This window comes from Megalops cyprinoides, chromosome 10 (genome assembly GCF_013368585.1).
Source record: "Megalops cyprinoides isolate fMegCyp1 chromosome 10, fMegCyp1.pri, whole genome shotgun sequence".
NCBI lineage: Eukaryota > Metazoa > Chordata > Actinopteri > Elopiformes > Megalopidae > Megalops > Megalops cyprinoides.
Window position 1 is genome coordinate 2,643,211 of NC_050592.1, and position 18,432 is coordinate 2,661,642.

The window sequence follows — 18,432 nt, forward strand, 5'->3', positions numbered from 1 at the left end:
CTGGGTTCCTCCGCTCCCCCTGTCCTCTCTGCCGCATGCCCTGTTCCCCTCAGAGCGGCGTCTCCTTGGCTCGGTCCACTGGGGTGAACGCGGGGGTGAGGGAGAGGAGGGCGCTCGTCACGTTAAAACTCAGAGGGTAGATTAAAAGTTGTGGGGACCCCGCAGCCCCCCCCCCCCTCCCCCGTGGATTGCAACTGTACCCCTCTGCATTTTCTCCTGGCGCCAGGCAGCGATGAGAACGGGCGTGTCCTTCTGTGTAATGTGAGCTGACAGTGTGGGGGGGTGGGGGATGGGGCTGTGGGGTGGCGGGGGGGAGGTGTGGGTGCTTAGGCCAGTTTGAGGGGCACTGCAGGGGTGCCCCACTTCCAGAAGATGGTGTATGAAAATGCGCCTCATGTCCGCGTCACAAATTCTCTGCAGGAAAAGCAGCGTCACTTGGGGACCGTTCTGATTTGCGATTCACTGAGGGCCCACGCAAAGAAACGTGTTGTAAGCAGTGGTGGCGTGCAAACAGCGCCCCCCATCCCCCCACCCCCCCAGTCCCGCGTTCAAGCCCCGATATCTCCTCACAAAGCAGGCGGGTTTCTGAATTAACCCTCGTGAACACTCTGCGGGATTCAAAAAGGATGTAATCCAGCAGACAAAGAAGCTAACTGGGTTCCTGAGCCTTTATCTGGCGGCCTAGTTGAATGGGATTGGGGCCCGACGCTCCAGATTTGTCAATTGGGGTTATTAAAATCGGCGGTTTGCGCGCTCTAATCGAGAGATGCCGCTTGCAGATAGACGTGGCAGCCTGCTCGTTCTGAATGAAGCCGCTTTATTTCGTGAAAGGAGCAAAGGTCCCGCGGACGTGGATGGATTTCTGCCGGAGAAGGTTCAGTCGTGCAATCGGCAGCATTTGTTCATCATGATTTTCTGACTGTCGGCAACTTTAACAGATATCATGACAGGAGCCTTGATTTCTTCCCAGATTAAAGAAATCACATGCATAATCAGAGCATTTTCCACCCACAGCATTACTGCTTCTATTTTTCATAATGCTTAATTCATAACTATTTTGCTCATAGTATGCAATGCTATTAAGCAAATGTAAAGAGGAGGGTGTAAGCGTGAGGCATACATCTGCGATGCTGTAAAGGGCATCATGCTTGACTGATGGTCGTTATGGTGCATTTCCCATTCCAAGTGTGACCAGAGCACTGTAGGTGTGACTCAGAGACAGGAGTGTCCCTGATTCCAGCAGGATCTGGCACCCAAAGCCTGGTGGAATCCGGGACACATGCTGTCCTTGAGTCTGAGTGCATGCGTCACCATCAATGTCACAACGGACGCCGAAGCCATAGCCGGGCCATTCACCGGCAGAGGCTAATTCAGCTTGTCATGCTGTCAGGCGGATGGGATTAACACAGGTTGTCATCTTTGGTTGGAGGGTTGAAGTCTCCTTTACCAGAGGTAAGCTCAGCTTTTAACATAAGAGGGACAGAGAGAGAGAGGGAGGGGAAGAGAGACAGAAAGAGAAATACAGAAAGAGGAAAAGGAAGAGATGGGGGGAGAGAGAGGGGAAGTGACAGAGCTAGTGAGACAGAGAGAGAGAAAGGGGGGAGAGAGAGACAGAAATAGAGAGAAAGAGGGAGAGATAGAGAGAGAGGGAGGAGGAGAGAGAGAGAGGAGGCGACAGAGAGCTTCCTCTTGTGCTGCGCGTGCAGACAGAGAGGTTGACGTCAGTCAGACGTTGCCTATCTTCTGTAAGTCCTCCATTAAAACTGGGCCTGCAGGTGAGGGACAGCTAGCCGCTATCAGGAGAGTGAGAGGCAGTCGGAAGTGTAGCGATACGGCGGCTCAATTAGCCGTCCTCTGAGTCACTCTTACAAAAACAGGCTGGAAAGCCCAGAGTGCTTACAGCGGCACCAACAGGATGAGCCACCTCCCAATCGGCCAGTTTTTGGCAGGATTTTGGGAACTTCGGAGGAAGCGTCATGGCGGGGTTATTAAGAAATGCCGAGGGGAGAGAAACAGGCTCTCAGAACCGGACTGGCTGTGGCCTTTCTCTTTCTCTCCCCCCCTTTGTCCCACAGCTGTTGTTGCGGTCTTGGCAAAGCGCGGGAATCTAATGAAGCACCCGCTGACATGCCTTCAGGTTTCACTGCGGTGCGCTGCAGCGCCAGGCCAGCACAAAACGAGGCCTGCCTCTCTCTCACACGCGTCCCCCGAACAGAACCGCGGCGCTTGCGTCGTATTTAAAAATAACCCGCGCGCTCACAGAGGGGGCAGTGTGATACCCGCCAATCCGTTTTGTTGTGCGGTCATGAGCCGCTCTCCTCTCTGTGAGAGCGTGGCCCCCTCGGTCCGGGAGATGGGCGCGCGTTTCGTTTCGGCGGGACTGCACGCTTGATGGGTGTAAAGGATAATCATTCCTTTGGTGTAACCCCCCCCCCCCCCCCCCCCCCCGGAATGATAAATATCTGAGCTGGAACAAACCTGAAAATCCCAGGTGAAATTGGGGCTGTTGAAGCGTGAACAATTTCTAAAATTGTTTGTAATGATATATGAAGCACGGGGAGCCTGGAGTGAGGGTGAGCGTGGGGGGGGGCGGGGGTTAAAACAACAGATTTGAGAACAAGCCTAGCGACAAGTGGTCAGCTGTGAGAGAGGCATCATACAGCTATGAGCTATGCGACTTGGTAACAAAGCTCTATGTTTGAAATAATCACCTCCTGTAATTTAGACTGTTAGTGCAGACGCATGGCAATCAGTCAATGGAACAGTGGATCATAGTGGGTCTGTCATCACTGTAAAGCACAAAGCTGACCTCCTCTGCTAAGGCTGTCTGCGTCAGCTCTCTGCACGTCAGCTAACGCCCGATTGATCAACGCCCGGTACTCCTACACGCTCCTGACGCTCTCCACGAGTCTGGTCTCATTAAAGCATCCGCAGCCGGCAGTTTTTACACGTCAGGCTTCCTCCACATCCCTGTCCCCTGTGCATCGAGTGGAGCCTGAGTTAGGCACAGACCGGTTTCCAGAATGAGATTATAAATGAAGACGGCGCGGGTCCGGAGGGGAGGGCAGCGAAAAGACGTCACTTGCCACTCTGCTTCATTATATTAACAGCACGAGGGCCAAGCAGCGCTTGACCTTTCTCAAGCAAGACTGCATTATGGCCCATAATGGGCAGATGTCGCTTATAAGCACTCTGGGTGTGAATGTGGAGCTGTGCCACTTTATAAGAGCGTTGTATACCTTTCTAAGTTAGCTTCTGGCCCGGCACATTATATGGCTCGGTCACAGGCAATATTCGGAGGTCTCCTTTCTGTTTAATGTAGGGGCGTTATGTCTACTTTAAAGGTGGGCTGCGTTCAGAAGGTTATTTCTGCATTCAACACACCTGCTTTCACAGACACAAGCTGCATTGGCAAACACAGAGAAGGTTCAGAAAGTGAGAATTATTTTTATATATGTACAGTATTTGCTGGCATAAGGAGCCATTAAAAAATGCACTTTATACATTCTAATATTTAATGCTAGGCTAGCTTTTGTAAAGAGTAATGTTACCCATATATTATTACTGATCATAGTGTTGCATTTAAATTAAAACCTTTTAAAATACCTTTTTTAATGCAGTCTAGCTTTGAAGACCTGAGCTGAGTCCATTGTGTGAGACATATTAACATTAGATTACAGTTTTAGTGAAACTAGGTAAAGCTGATGTTTTGCCCTGTATCTGATGAAAAGAAAAAAAAACAGATGAAACATACCTACATATCTATGCCGTTTTCTACCACTATCATTAGTACTGGGGGATTGTACCACTGTCACAGTGGAGAGCAAAAAATGGGGGATTCCAGACCGCACCACCATAAGCACAGCTAAAAACACAAGCAAGCGGCACAAAGAGAGAGGAGAAATGCAACAGATGGTCAGCGCAGGGCTGAGGGAAGCCACTGCAGGGAAACTTAATGAAACTCGCCAGCCAAATCTGGCCGCTCTTCACTTGGCTGTTACTGCTCATTCCAGAACACACGCATACACACATACACACGCGCGCGCATACACACACACACGCATACATACACACACACACGCACACACACACGCACACGCAGGCATACACACACGCACACACACACACTCACGCACACACACACACACACACGCACACACACACGCACACACACGCATACACACACGCACACACACGCATACACACACGCACACACACACACACACGCACACGCACACGCACACACACGCACACGCATACACACACACACACACACACACACACACACACACATACATACACACACGCACACACACACACACGCACACACACACGCACACACGCACACACACACACACACACGCATTCACGCACAGCACACACGCACACACACACACATGCGCATACACACACACACACACGCATACACACACACACACACACACACACACACAAACACACACAAACACACACAGGCACACACACACGCACGCATGCACATGCACACGCAGGCACACAAAGATGCAAGCATACACAACCACACACACAGCCACAAGCAGGTATGCACAAGCACATACATACAAACACACACAGATGCACACACAAACATGCACACACACACTTGCATGTATATATACCCTTCTATGTGTACCTTACCCCAGGCAGCCTCTGTTATGTGTAACATATTTATATGTACAGATGTAACCTGCCACAAGCCTTAAATCACATCATTACAGAGAGGTAACTGAGATCGAATGTGTAACAAAAAAGTGAGAAAGAGCTATGTCACTGTCCTGAGTGAATTTGTGGAGCTGTTCTATCTATCTGGATATTCAGCAGGCAATATCTAGGACACCCTCAAAAAGGTCCAAAGTGGTCTTTCTGGTTGTAAGTGCAAATCTGCATTGAAATGAGATGGTGGATGGAAAGGAGTGATGGCGAACAATGCGAGGAGCGTTAATGACTCCACACAGTCCGGCACTAATGATAGCGCCAATTAAGAGAGCTCCCGTTCCTCCGCCAAAATGTTTTAAATGCCCGAAAATCACACAGACGCCACTGATAAGGCTTCTCCGACAGAAGCATTTAAATCAAGCTTCTGTATTATGCATTCAAAGGCTGCACATCAGTCAGTCCTATCATTAATGTCTGAACCACACTGGATAAACACAACTGGAAGAATAAAACGATTCCTCACTCAGTAATCTCATTAATAAATCAGCGGACAGATCTGCCCTGTCACGAGTCACACCAGACACATCAACTCTGACATAGCTAGTTCATTTCCACACTGCATATTTATTCACTTTAACTGAATAACAGATTATAACAGCCGTTCATTCACGCATAAGACATAAATTTAAGCTTTAACAGACATATGTGTTTAGTATGTAGGCACTAGTGCATTAATAAAGATCTGATAAAGATTTTTAATGAGGGGAACATGTTCAAAAACTACTCGCTCAGTCAAAAAGATAATTGCTCTTCTTCTGTTATTTAAATTTCCCACTTTTTGTGTATCGGGGCAGTTAATTATTGTGCTTTTGGTGAATAGAGGAATTTGTCACTGAAATGCTCAAATTGAAAACACTGATTGCAACAGCAGAATTCAAAAATCCAAGCACAGGTCAGGCTTTCTACAGGCTATCATTATGTTATCATTTTACTGAACTAGGAGCTCATGGTATTAGGTGCAGTCTTGTAATTTTCCCAATACTTTACACATTTTTGTCCATTTAGTGTTTGTTACAAATTTTTGGTACTTTTGTAGTTGTTTGAAGCTATAATATTTGAGACGTGTCCACATACACCATTTATTCACTTGACCTGGTAATTAATTTACATACAGCATGCTGTCCATTTACCCAGTCGGATATTTACTGAAGCAGCTTTGAATACATAACTTACTCATTAATCTCACAATGTCAGCACTGCATCTGTGTCTCAAACATGCAACCTGCTGGTTCCAACTGTAGTTCCTCAATGTCCTTCCCTGAGCAACACTTGTTTTGTACTGCCTAAGCAGAATCCTCACAATCTTCTTCTGATTAGTTACACCGCTTAAACACTCGTTTATTTGAAATGACTAATTAATGCAACCTTTGTGGGAAAAGTGTTATGAAACGCATTCTGTGTTCTCACTGCAGTTTCCCAAATGGGGAGAGTCTTTGCAGCTGAGAGCTCCTGCAGACCGCGAGGAACGTGTCGAGGCTTTGTGATATAATCTTGTCGCGGGCCCCCGGAATCGGCCATTGAGACTTTTAATGAAAATCGGAGAGCGTTTCATGAGAAATGCCAAAGGCCCGAGGCTTACGAGCTGCTATTTACTCCACACAGTGCAGAGTTAATGACGGCATTCATTGTGTCTCACTCCTGACAGACTGCATTGGGGCTGAACAAACAGGGCCAGAGCATTCTGCTCAGAAGCGGTGTTATTTTTAGCGGCAGAGCCAGGGTGTTACACTCGGTTTGGGGGAAAGCTTGTGAACAACAGTGATGTCTTTGTCCTTTCAGGCTCAAAAAACAGGTATTGCTTATGTGTTGATAACTGGTTTTGTTCTCGTAAACCTTAACCCAACATTTAAGACACTGAATCTGATTTTTAATTTACGTATAGTTCTTCTAACTTAAGATAATTTTCCCCAAATGTGTTTTGTGTCAAGGGAAATGTTTCTCTCTACTGTAGTTTAGTATAGTTCCAATGAATAAAGCATTTTCATTGATAGATTTACTCATCGTAAACTAGCCCAGCATCGTCTAGCAGAATATTTCTGCTTTGATTTGGTCACATTTTGAAATAATAAAAATAATCTAAAATATTTGCAGAATAAATACCACTATGTCATTTTCATTTGTACTTATGTGACTTTAGCAATGGTGTAAGTATAGTATGGTATGAAGGTACGAGTATGTAAGGCAAACAAGGTATGCAGATTCTGCCAACTGGTAGGATTCTAGATGATATTAATGATATTATAGCCACGGGCATTACATATGTACCTGAAATATTTGAAAAATAGAAATTAATTTCCAGAAATTAAAGGCAAAGATGGAAATGAGGAACAATGGTACAACACACTCACATAAAACAGAAATAAAAGCATTTCGCTGTGTAACAATTTGACATTTTGAGTTGTTTGGTTTGATAATAGGGACCTGTGGAATTCTCCTCACTTCAATGGTTTTTCCAATTTGACACCCACGGTCTCCTCGTTTTAGCCTCATTTGTAAATGTCACTTCAGTAAAAGTGATGGAAATAATTTGACAACCGGGGTATTATTAAAAAAAAAGTGTCCCACGGCCTTCAGCAGGTTTGGTGCATTGTCAACATGGATAAATGCTTCACTCAAGTCAATGTCAGTCCCTCTAGGAAGGATTACACTACACTATTGTTACTGTCCAGCCCTAGTGCAAAGCAAGGGAAAATCTAATAGCTGGCATCTAGGGAAAGAAAGTAACTGTAGTACTGTTTGTGGGAATATTTTATTACCACATTATTGAATTTTTTATCACGCTCGTATAAAGGAAAGAACAAACAAAAAAAGAAAAACCCTGAGCAGAGTTTATTTAACAGTTTCTGTTACAGACAAAGCCGAAAGATCCTGTGTGTGTTTATGCTTGGAAGCAGGCGAGACTCACAAAAACCTTCTCAAGGTGGGACCACAAACCCTTGGAGATGGGACTGTTTACAGGGGATGCTGGGTGTGGCACGGTGCCATGGCAACACAGGTGTGTCCTCGAATGGGGCGGCAGGACGCTCTGTCGGAGGCGGAGCCCGATTCACCGTGAGAGGCGGGACCTGGAAGGCACACAGTTGAACCGCCATTAGACAGTCCTGGGTAGCTTTTTACACCACTGTGTTCTGCACGTCTTTTTTCTGTTTTTTTTTTTTCCTGCATTCCGGCTGCCTCCCGTGTCTAATGTAAGCATCGCCGCGGAGAGCATTGTCTGGCGCATAATTGCGAACGGTCACAGTCAGATCCCCTGTAACGGTGTGAGCAGCAGGGGAGACAGGGTGGCGGGACGGTGGCGGCGGCGGGTTTTTTTTTGGCGGGTTGTTAGTCTCGCCTCAGGGGGAGGAATGAGGAATGCCATCACACACACAGACACATCCAGCACATCCAAAAAGCCTCCGCTCCCCCCGCAGCACACCAATGCTCCCAAAGCGGGCCGCGTCCATGGAGCTGGTGAGAGGGAGGGCGGAGGGCTCCTAATTGGCTTTAGCTCTTTTCGGGCTCCCATTGAGTTCACAGGAGCAACAGCTGTCCCCTGGCCTGCGGGGGTGACTCGGGAGGAGAGTCACGAAGCTCTCGTCTGCTGGGTGTCAGGCTGCATCCAATCAGCTGCCGCCTCCACTCAGGACATCCCGCCCGCTCTCCCGCCTCCCGCAGCGAGGGTTCAGATGAACCCGGCGAAGGGTGCCCGGTGCCCGGGGGCATGATCGGGACTGCGGGAATCTTTTGGGGGACGTGACCGTCAGGAAGGCGGGGTCTGAGGGTTTGTCTACTGGCCTGACAGGTGATTGATGAGACAGAGAGAAAGACCCACAGGTGCTGTCGATTTGCAACACCGTTCGAGCAGACGAAGAGACAGCCCCCCCCCCCCCCCACCCAGATTTCCAGAAGGAGCTTGGCTTGGGGGGGGGGGGGGGGGGGGGGGTGCGCTTTGAAACCGGCTCCTCGCACGCTAAGTCAATCGCCCTTAATGAGATTAATGAAAGGGATCACTCAGCTTTTATGGACTTTAACAAGGCTTAAGAAAAATGAGCAGGAGATCACGGAGAACAATGCTCCGCGCCCCCAGCCTGCCGAGCGGAAGAAGCTCTACCCAGTTATTTTCATGCCACGCATGTCCACAGTTTAACACATAATGTTTTTGTAAGCTTCACGGACTGCTGAATATCTAATTAGTGCCTGTCAATTATTTCCCAAAGTGCTGGGAATTAAGAGAGCTGAGAAGCATAAACAGGATATTTGGTATTAATGTCAGATCGGGAGCATGTTTAAGCTCATTGTACGACTGGGGCACATTCTGAGCGGGCGTGTCCTAACTGACTGGGCGTGGCCTCTGCCCCTCCCTGCCTGCAGAGATCCAGGGACAGCAGGTGCTGATCAGTGCAGTGGATTTGGGGATTTATTTGGTAGAGAGCGCATTTGATTTCTCTCCGACTCGGCGCTGTGGCAGAAATTCGGAATTTTCGCTGGCGACATGTTCTCCATCTGTGCCGGGTTGAAGCTGCAGACTGCCCGGCCATGTTTGGGCTGGCATTTGCAGTAAAAATGGTAATGGATGCTGGCAGCTTTTGTAACAAGTTGTAAGTGACAGCGTGCTGATTGGCGGATGTCTAATTTTACACATCGGAAGGACCAGATGCTTTGTGACAGATGCTCATGAACAAATTAGATGTGATTATAAGAGGGAGGGGGGTGGGGGTGGGGGGGGAAGTGTATCAAGAAGTTTGTTGTTTTCTGCCACTGGTGTTACCCAGGAGAGAGGGACAGAGGGAGCGTGACAGGCTGTGATATGTATCTATATGGAGGAAGCGTTTCACCCTTGAATGTGCGGTGCCATGATCGCGCGCGCTGAGATCAGCTGTAAGCGTGCTCCCCTTCAGCTCAGCCCACTCATGTCTCATAAGCTACGGGTTTAAACTTGACATTTGATCAAATCCTGTCTAACTGCACACTTTGTCATATCAAGCTCTGGGTTTTTGCCTTCTCTTGAAAGAACAGATGTCCGGACTTCTGTTTGAAAAGCAGGGCAAATCACTGTAAATCGGTGCCTATCCGTCTCCTCTGTCCTTCAGCTACAGGAGATTCCCGTAGGACCAGGGTGCCAGTTTGGATGCATCTTTTTTGTTGTGGGTTTTTACGTTAAATCCTCTCAGATGGAGACAGTGAACACAGGGACAGTTTATACTGAGGGCTTTCACAAGGCGTAAAAGACAAGGTGGTACCCAAGAACAACGCAGTATCTCAGCACTGAGAAAGGAGAGGTCGTCTTTGTGGGTACCTCTAAGCCAGGAGTGAGGGACTGCAGAGTGCATAAGAACAACGTATGGCACTCTGTAGATCTGGGAAGCAGAGAGTATGTATGGAGAGACGAGCTGAATCACAGAATTTTATTGGAATTTACGGTTCTTTATTTTACATTATGTCACAGAACACCCTGCTGGCCATGACCCAAAAACTACAGACGCAGAAAGGAAAGGAGAACGACTCCAAAGAGTCCAAAGAAATAGAGCATCACATAACTCTACTCTTTAACTTCCTACCTAACTTCCATGAAAAGCTTTCCTTTTTCTCTTGTGTGCAATCGTTGGAGTTGAGTATTATGTACAACATGGTGGAAAAGGAGGACGTGACTGGTCTTCCTTCTTGCCCACCTCCCCTCACTGTGAAAGGGAGAAAAGTCCAGAGGCTTGTCTAGTCGTCACCATTTTGACGACGATGCATAAACTGCACTCTTTACTGCTGGAGTTGGGGTCTTTATCTGCGCCTGGAAATACCAGATCCTGGCCTTCAGAAAAGGCTTTCTTCATTATCTGCAGGCATGGAAAGCATATATTTGCACAGACCTTTTCTCTTCAAAAGGAACGGGGAAATATACCTGCGGATCCCATTTCTGTCGGTTCTGCAGGTCAGGGACTGTTTCAGCTTAGCAGAAGAAAGGGCCTCCTTTGACCTCCCCTTATCTCTGTGTTTGCTGAAAATGGTACGCTCTTCACTAGAGATGTTTTTCATTGGAGGAGTGGAAAACACCCTCTGCAATCAGTCTGTGTCGATAGGGAATTTATTTTTCACAGGTACTGTGCAATACATCTTGCGTACTAACAACACTGCATAACAACTAACAACAATGAATATGCAATTGACTGAAACTCTGGGAAATGAAAGCGAGAAGAGGTGAAAGATGACAAGGTTTAATGCCGTACTTGTGTTCAGGCTGTAACTCGTGTCACATGGTCTCGTTCCTGTCATGTAACATGTCTCTTTGATGTTTCCGAGCACCATTGTGTGACCAACAACTGTGTCCATTTTGTGCTTTTGACATTCCTCTTTGGCTGTGCTTCGCATGCTTCTCGTGGAAGTAGTTTTTTCTCTGGTGAGCATCTGAAAGAACAAGCAATCACTTTGGTGAAGTTATCTTTGCTTCAGCTACAGTAATTGTAATTATACATTGATGAGAGCTATTTTCTACTTCTGCGACATTTCACGAAACCAAATGTTTAGATACTTAAAAAGTTTTAGACAGAGAAATAATTTAGCAACCCTCTGTTTTCTTAAGAGAACACACAACTGTGTGTTGTGCATTTTACAGACAGGTGCTGTGGCTGTACGTGATGGATCTTTGTAAATTAGATATAAACACACTTTGCGTTCATTGGTTTGAAAACCCAATGTAATTATGTTTGTTGCTTGAATTCCTTCGAACATTATCTACAGCGTGGGCTATCCGTGTTGCTCTTACGGAGTGCATAAGTGTCCTGCATTAGTGCAGAAACTCATACCCCTGCATATTTCATAATCATTTTGCCTAATATATTACATTTTGGTTAACAGGAGAGTAATATCGTGCTTCCTGAGTTGTGTGGTGATGCGTTTTGCACCTTCTGAGTTGAATCCCTGAAGTAAATAACTGGGAAATGAAAGAAGACTGAGAACAGCAACATTTAAAGTCTTAAAAATTGCAAGAGGAAGAGGTCAGCTTCTTTTTACAGTTTCCTTCTATTAAAATTGCTTCAAAAGAATTTTTGTTAACACTTTACATTTAGTTGTATACATGTCACTGCCCTTACACTGCGAATTTGGTAATAGCACTAACTTCACACCATTATGCTAGAATTTAATTGCTGTTTATAGAGGTCAACAAGTTACATACAGTAAATAATTATATAACAAGATGTAATTACACCGTAACTACGTTGTAATTACTAGTTGCAGTGAAACTAATGTAGAGTATAGTCTTTTTTTCACAGGACAGGAAGATTCCTACTCATGATTTTGTTGAACTTCATTGTAAAAGACTAGGCTATAAACATAACTGCATGTACATTAAGCTAACTACAAATTTAGTGTAGCTTGATGCACTGAAGAATTCCATTAAACCAGTCGGTCGGTCTTCTAGTGGGGACAAAGTGCATACGGGCCACACTTCCTATTGGGCAGACAGTTAAGTCCGATCAAGCCATTTTGTGCGCCCGGATAGAAATGGAATAAGCTTTCCTTACTTTTATCTAATTAAAAAAGGAGAAAACAATTTATCAAGCAAGGCTTTTCTTGAACAGATACTTTCAATTTAATTAGGAGTTTCTTATCGACATCCATTTCCATGGCAACGTCACAACAGTTGCTCAAAGTTTTTCGTCAAATTATGCTTTAAACTTTTTTTCATAATGGATAAGTCCTTCTTGCCTCATTAAATCCCTTTAATCACTTATCCTCTCTCACCATCAGGCATATGGTTCACTTAAAAGGGAATTTTCCCTTTGTTCCACTGAAAGCCCTGATTGTAATTCACACAAACATTAACAGGAGCCTACAGTCAATTATTTGTTTGTTTATCTTCGTCACAGAGCTATAGGAAAACTGAGCTTGCGTCTGGTAGAAATGTATTCGTATTAATTTCACTGTAATATGTTTTATGACCCGTTTCATTTGCGAGACTGCGTGCTGTTACGGCTGATTAGATCAGCGCCTCTTCAAGGTCTCGGAGCCAAACTCAGTTTGGAAGGAGGAAAACTCAGAATGCAGGCTTGGTGAAGCCGGTGAGATCACTGATAAAACGCAAAGCGAGGCCCTGCAACTGGCATCGCGATGAATTCAATTTAATTTTAAATATCAATTAATCTTCCCAAAGCCAAAAAATACGTCTGCTGTTGTGGTATGCTGGCTACAGGGGAATAAACTGGATATTGTATTTAATTATTTATTTGCTCTTCTGACCTCTTCATCCAGAGAGAATTTTTTCGCTAAAATGTTTATTCCACATGATGACCCTGGACGCATCTGGAATTTTGCTGGGGCGGTTCAGTTAAATCTTGCTTGAGGCCACTTAGCCACTTCTCCCACCTCAGAATCAAAGCTGAGATCCTCGGGTCACGAGTTCAGGGCCCTAAACCACTGCTCCATACCCCCGATTACCACAATGGCTACAAAAATCCATACTTCAGCATGTGGTTTCTTTTCCCGTGGCCAAAACGTGAAGAAATAAAAAAATAAATAAAAAATAAAAGGTCATAAAAAGTAACAAGCGAAGTCCCCGCTGCTGCTTTGTGGTGAGTGATTGCGGAGGTGTGAAATGTCATCGTTATGTTGGCTGATATCAATAACCCTCTCCTTAGGCGCAAACATTTCCCCTCTCCCGTTGACCTAAAACAAATGTTCATTAAGTGAGCGTGGCCGCGGCCTCTCCCACTCTCGGCCGAGACGCCCCTCGAACCGAAGCGTGGGCATCTCGCTAACGTTATACAGCGTGGCAGCCAGCCAAGGGGCACTCTGAGTCGCTCCATCTTACCGCCTGGTACAAATCACACACTCAAGCCCACAGCCCAAATAAATAGAATCTGTCAGTCAGGGTAGAACCGCTCAGCCTCTCTCAGCACACTGTATTTCCTCACTCTTTTTCATTAATACAGGTAAGGGCTTATTGTGTGTGCGAGTGTGTGGGTGTGTGTGTGTACATATGAGCGAGTGACTGTGTGTGGAAGTGTGTGTGTGTGTAGAGTTAATATGTGTGTGTTTGTGTGTGTGTAAGTGTGTGTGGGTGAGTATTTGCACGCACGTGTATGTGTGTGTCGAGTGAGCGCATGTTTGTGTGTGTGCGAGTGTTTGTATGTGTGTATGAGTGTGTGTATCTGTGTGTGTGCTTACATGTGTGAGTATATATGTGTGTGTAAAGAATGTGCACAAATGTGTTTTCTGAATCTGTGTACGTGTGTGTGTGAGTGAGTAAATCTATGTGCAATATGTGCTTGTGTTTATGTGAGGTAGCCATTAGATATACAGAAAGAGGTTGTCAGACAGAAAAAAGATGCGTTTCCACTCTTTGTGGAAGCATAATGATCTAACTGGGTGTTGGTGCATAAGTGCATTTTGCTAACCCAGATCACGTAATACAATAGCAAACTGCACTGACACAGGAAAAGGTATTGATATGTTTTGAATTTATTGCTCTCACCTCCAGCTGCGTATAAAACAATTTACTTGCCAACTTTGCCTGCCAACTTAGAAAGACAATGGAACTGGATCTTACGTTTGGAGTGCTAAGAAAAAGCATTTCCATTCTGTACAACTTAAATCACAGAGATTAATTTACAACTAGGTACTGTAGGGGTTTGAGAGAGAGACGAAAAGGAGTGTGTGAGAGAAAAGGGGGCAAAGCTGCATCAAAGTCGATAGTCTTTGAATTCGGTTCACTTGCGTGAGTGCTGTGTTAGGAGCTCTGTGTTCTCCATCTGCTTGAAACAACGTAAGAGTTTTACCACTAAAACAGCTCGTACAAAGAAGATAAACAGAATATATCATTCCTTTTCAAATGTGATGCCACATCGCACGTTCTGAGGCAAATAAATGGAGGAGAACTGCCTCCTAATGCCAATATTTCAATTCTTTAAAATATTTAGACAAGCAGGGTGTTAGGTGGTGCGTACCGAGAGACGAGGCACAGAGAATTAGAAAAGAAAGAAAAAAAAAATAGGCAAATGTCTGGCAAGCAGTTCAGCTTGACATTCATAAATGAAAATACGTTTTAATAAATGATGAATAAGTAATGCTGGCTTTCACAGCGTTTCTGTGACAACTATGGGAGGAGGGGTGTTGCCGTGAGGGGGGTGGTGGTGATGGTGGTGGGGGGGGGGGTCCAGTCCCGCTGCCGGGGGCTTGAGTCTAACGGTTGCCTAATCCACTTCTATCTAGTTACCGTGACACTTGGCCCATTAAATAGAATAGATTATTGATTTTTCTCTCTTCACGAGCGGTGAGATTTTTCATGAGGGCTCCTGAACAGCGCAGAGAGAGAGCGGGAGGGAAACGCTAGCGATTAGCCACGCTACCTCTCAGAGACGACCCCCCCGAGGCCGCAGGGGGCACTGCCGGTGGGAGGCCGGCGCCAAAACGCTTCTCTGCAACAATCATGTTTCGGGGACGCGGTGTGAGGACGGGACCGGGAAGCAGAGGGGGAAGCACACGACGCACGCATCGATTCGGCTGCTTACGCACCCGGTCCAGGCCCCCGCTGCCGGAGGAACGGTTCGCCTGCGAGGCGACATTTGGAAACCAAACCGGGCACCCTCACTGTGGCGGCAATGGAGTGGAGTTGATGAGCGAGGGAATTCGGGGCCTTCGCATTAAGTACCAATTGATTTTTCTGACTTGATTTCAATTTTAAACATTGCACAGACATAGCGGCAAGTATACACACACACACACTCACACATACACACTCACACATACACACACTGCTGCTGCTGCTGCTATGTGCAATGTGTGATTGAAAATACATTGTACATACATTACATTTACATCACATTATTGTTATTTAGCAGAAACACTTACTCAGAACAACTTACATAGGTTACACATTTATCAATTTATACAGTTGGATATTTACTGAGGCCGGTGTGGGTTTAGTACCTTGCCAAAGGGTCCAACAGTAATGCAAGGAATCGAACCAACAACAACCTCAACCAGGTATGTTTTGGCATAATTTCACCACAGTTCTACAGTTGCCATGATCACCCAGCCCATCTGTGACACCACACAATCTTCCACCAATCAGAGAAGCGGACTGTAAAAGGCTCCACCCCCTTCCAGGCCCTCTGTGGTGGTCAGAGACCTACAGAGTCCCCCGTCTGCGCTGGAGAAACACTTCATTAGCAGGCAGCCAGGTGAAAGCCTGCGTAGCAGAGAAGAGGTATTAACATTTCATGTTTACCGCTTCACGGGACCAGTGCTAATTCCACCATGTTTTATTGAGGAAGATTACCTGCTAGGGAGAGACCTTCTGCCTCTGCAGAAAAATCAGATCAATAAAAGCCCTTATTATCAGGGTCTCTGGGGGTTGATATGAACACCGCTTTTAATATGATCTCACGTCCATAAAAAATATCCTGCAGCAGCACACCGAACAGCAGTTTCTGAATAATACATATTTCAGCGCCCAAGGCTGTATTTGGTTCAAGGTGGGATCGCAATCATGTGACGCCATATGAGCAGAGACGTGATACAAAAAGGCAAATGGCCGCCCGGAGGAGGGGGCCAGGACTGCCCACCTGCGGGCTGCACAGGGCCTGCCAGGGACTGGCGGTTTCGGTGGGCACCCTCTACAGCAGGCTGCTCGGACACACAGCTTCCAGGAGGAAAGGAGCCTTCCCCTCTACAGATGGCAGTAGAACGCAACCAATGAGAAGAAAAAAAAAAAAAACAAAAAAAACATTCTGGCAAATCCGAGCTGCTCCTGGGCTCGGTATTCTCTGGCCTGAGCAGTGAATCAAACAACAATCCCTGAATGACTGGGAGTAGGGGGACGCTTATGGATATGTGGGGAAAGGTGCGCTCTGAGGTTCTTTCCTATGTCACCCTGATGTAGTCTTACAACGCTCATTTGAGTACTCAAAGCACTTTACAGTTATATGCCTCACATCTACCTACCAGTGGCAGAGGCTGCTATACAGGCTTACCAACTGGCCACTGGGAGCTGTTGGGTGTTCAGTGTCTTGCTCAAGGACACTTCAACACTCTGCCAGGATGAGCCAGATTCGAACCAGGGACCTTCCAATCCCCAGTCGACTGCTCTATCTCCTGAGCCACTGTCGCCCCCAAGGTACCAGATGCCAGACCTGGCTGATTATGGCCTTGCTTGCTGAGGTGTTGTTTTGCTCACTGTGGCAGACAGCTTGACTGAGGGATTCGCTCGGCTGGGTGAGGGTTTTTACACAGCCTTTGACTCACTGGTTAAAGTCCGGACTTCCTGAAGAGCCTCGAGGACACAGATGGACCACACAACCTACCGGTTACGAGCTGAATGTCCACGCTGCTGCCCACTCTTGTACAAATAGGAGAAAGCTTTTTCCATTAGTGGGGTTCATGTCTTTTATGACATATTTCCAGGAGTTTTATCTTGATTGCATTCTGCAGGGGGTCATGTAATAATCATCTTTTCCTTTTCTCTCACTGTTTTTTTTGTCCTTATTTTTAATACCCTCTGAAATAATGCCCTGTAAATCACCCTGTGCCAATCTGATTGCAAAGGCCAAATATGAGGTGAATGACTGATTGATTGATTGTTTGATTACCCTCCCTGCATGATAAGCGAGCTAAGGGGTTGACCTCCACATGCTGATAATCCAGGTCATGCCAAACAAATAATGTACAGCTCTTACTTTAAAACTGAATATTTTAGACTTTAGATTCACACCAGTAATTTCACTCAGAGTAAGCCTGGCCTACAGAATTCTAGGTTCAAGTTCTGGAAACCCTGGAAAAAGTGTTGTGAACTTTCTACTACTTAAAGTGCTGCGGTAAGATGTACAGAGGTGGTGGTAAGATTAAGGTGAAGATACTGAGCTATTGACTGATACCGGCGCAGCTTTGACCAGATAAGCTGCAGAAGGTGTCTCATCTGTAGTGTTCTAATCTAATCTCGCACCTGAAAGTACTGGTTGCAGATAGTATATGAGCAGAGCTTTGCGGTTACATAACACTAACGGTATGTCTCACAACATTGCTTTCATTTCTTACCCCATATACGCATTCAGACAGGAACTGGTATATGCTTAATTACAGGGTAAACCCACGAAGGAAAAGCAGCTCGTACCCAGACACAGCCTCCCTGGCACTTCAGTCTGACCAAAGATTAACTCAAGTGGAAGCAGGGGGCAGCAGTGTAGCATAGCGGAAAGGAGCAGAGCTTGTAACCAAAAGCTTGCCGGTTTGATCCCCCGGTGGGGCACTGCTGTTGTACCCTTGAGCAAGGTGCTTAATCCAGAATTGCCTCAGCTGTATAAATGGATACTATGTAAAATTGTTACCAAAACTGCTCCGGATAAGAGGGTCTGCTAAATGACAATAATGTAAATGTAAAATGTATTGTAAAATGGACCGTAGGAATGAGTCACCAGACTGTGGCCCAACTCATCAGAGGGCCTGGTTAACCTCTCCGAACAAAGGCGCGTGTGAAGCAGGCATTTTAGAGAGGGAGAGTGAGGGAGTGGGTCTCACTGGCAGCTGAACCGCCGCACCACACTGCTGATTGCTTGTAATTAAAAGCAGAATTCAAATGACGGGTTTCCCACTGAATCACAATGAACGCTGCTTCCCGAAACTGGGATCCAGGGAACAGATATTACTGAGTCTGATAACTGGCAGTGTGTTTGATAAGATGGGCCAATGACAAGACAGTGGGGTGATCACATTAGCAGTATTGTCTCTGAA